The sequence below is a fragment of the Mesoplodon densirostris genome, chromosome 3, assembly GCF_025265405.1.
Source record: "Mesoplodon densirostris isolate mMesDen1 chromosome 3, mMesDen1 primary haplotype, whole genome shotgun sequence".
Classification (NCBI taxonomy): domain Eukaryota; kingdom Metazoa; phylum Chordata; class Mammalia; order Artiodactyla; family Ziphiidae; genus Mesoplodon; species Mesoplodon densirostris.
In genome coordinates, this window is record NC_082663.1 from 134,829,248 (window position 1) to 134,831,708 (window position 2,461).

The 2,461-nt window shown below is 38.7% G+C and overlaps 1 pseudogene; it reads right to left on the bottom strand.

The window, feature by feature from the left end:
• Window positions 1-952: 952 nt before the first annotated feature.
• On the bottom strand, window positions 953-1,169 carry LOC132485557 (large ribosomal subunit protein eL38-like; annotated as a pseudogene).
• Window positions 1,170-2,461: the final 1,292 nt, after the last annotated feature.

Sequence of the window (2,461 nt, forward strand, 5' to 3'; positions counted from 1 at the left end):
TGTCTTATAAACCTTGACTAGTTAATTTTCTCATATATGATTTAAAAGAGAGAAGAATGGACACTAGTACAAGATGGCAAAACCCAGCTTTATCAGATCTTAATATCATGCCAGATCTTCATCAGACATTTCTTTTAAGTAAAGATGTTAAATATTTCAGATGCAAAGAGGAGCTTCCTGTACACCCCTTCTCTCTATTTTTCCTCCATATCCATAGCAGGAGTACTTACTACTGGGGGACCAGTGTTTATCACCCACATTATTATACTTTTGCCACAGATTTAGATAGCCATAAATATTATAGAATATTGCTTTGTAGATTTAAAAACTTTATATAAATGGTATCATACCTTATATATCCTTCTGAACTAGCTTTTATTCTCTCAGTATTATATTGTGAAATTAACACATTCTGATACACGCAGTTCCAATTTGTTCTTTTTTTTTTTTAACTGCTGTAGAACATTAAGTGAATATACTTCAACACATTTTTCAATTTTCCTCGATAAAAATTTAGGTTGTTTCAATTCTTTTTTTTTTTTTTTTTTTGCTATAATGAACTTCAATTACAACCTTGTACCTTTCTCCTCCCAAACATATGCAAGTGTTTCCCTTGAGTGTATATCTAGTCTCCAGGCTACCACAGCAAATTACTAAAAACTGGGTGGCTTAAAACAACAGATATTTTCCTCTTACATTTTTGCAGGACAGAAGCCCCATATCAAGGTGTCAGTCACTTCCTCCAGAAGCTCTAGGGGAGATTTCGTTTCTTGCCTCTTCCATCTTCTGTTGACTGTTGGCACTCGGCCTGGGGATGCTTACTCCAATCTCTGCCTCTGTCTTTACGTGGCCATCTCCTCTGTGTCTCTCCTCTTCTGTCTGTGCCTCCTCTTCTTCTTTTTTTTTTTTTGGAGAATTTTTAAAATTTTAATACAGTTCAAGTCAGTGTGCATGATTCATTTCAGCTCCTTCACTGCCAAACCTGGGGGCAGGGATTGCTTCAGCTTCTCTGCCTTCTCTTTGTCTGTGATGACCAAGGTGTAAAGGTATCTGCTGCATCAAACTTTAAACTTCATATTATCCTTATTTTTCTTTATCTTGACCGACTTGGCGTCCTTTCACCTGGCTGTGAGCAGAAAGTCCTTGATTTCCTCAATTTTGCGAGGCATGGTGACGCACGGAGAGCGTGGCTGGAACTTTCCATCCAGGCCCGGGGTCCCCAGATATCACCCGGCTGTGGATTACCACGGATTACCTCCCACTCCCCACATAGGGCCCGAGAGACCCGTGCTTGTCTTCTTATAAGGACACTTGTCATTGGATTTTGGATCCATCTAGATAATCCAAGATCTCATTTTGAGATCCTTAACTTCACATGCAAAGACCCTTTTCCCAAATAAAGTCACATTCACAGATTCCAGGTAGACAAGTCTTTTGGGACCATCATTCCCAACCTCAGCACTGCTGAAATTTTGAACCAGATAATTCTTTGGGCATAGGGATAATCTGTGCTTTGTAGGAAGTTTAACAGTATCTCTAGCCTCTGTGGACTAGATTGCAGTAGCATCCCCTCCCTCCTCCCTTGCCTTTGCAACCCCAGATGTGACAACTCAAAATGTCTCCAGGCGTTGCCAAATACCCCCTGGATAGGTGAACTACTCTCCTTGTTGAGAAACACAGATTTAGGGGAAAGTTGCTGACTTATAGGATATGAGCTTTTAAAAACTTTACTAGATATTATCAGTAGTTGTCCAAAGTCATTGTACCAATTTAAACTCTTAGCAGCAGTATATGACAGTTCCCATAGCTCTGCAACATTACTTGTACTTGGTAGTGTCAGACTTTTTTTCTGTCAATTTGATGCTATCTCGTTGTGTTAATTTACATCTTCCTAATTTCCAGTGTGGCTGAGCATCTTTTTATTCATCTATTTTTCATTTGGGTTTCTTGGTCAATGAATTGCTTCTTCATACTTTGTCCATTTTTTTTGCTGTTATCATTTTCTTTTTGAGTTAAAGGAGCTCTTTATATATTCAGGAGACTAGTCCTTTTTCAGTTATGTCCAGTGCTAATGCTTTCTCATTTGTACATTATCTTTTGTTTATAGTATCTTTTTTTGGTGACAAACTTCTAAATTATAGCATTATCAATTTATCAATTCTTTTTTATGGTTTGCACTCTTAGGGTCTCTTAATGTCTCTTTGAAGTGTAAGGAGGCAGTCACGCTGCTTGAGGAAGACTGTAAAGACTAATCATATCCTAAAGAATTTAGTACTGTGGGAGGTGTCATCACACGTTGGAAAGACACAGAACAGTGTGCAGACTGCAGTCCCAGCGTGCCCTAGCCGCAACTCCAAAACTGTGTTTTGGAGAAATAACTCACCTGTTTTGTCTTTCCAAGCACTTGTCTAAAGGGGAAGGAGATTTGAGTCTCTGCATGACCCTAGTCTATTTAAAAATT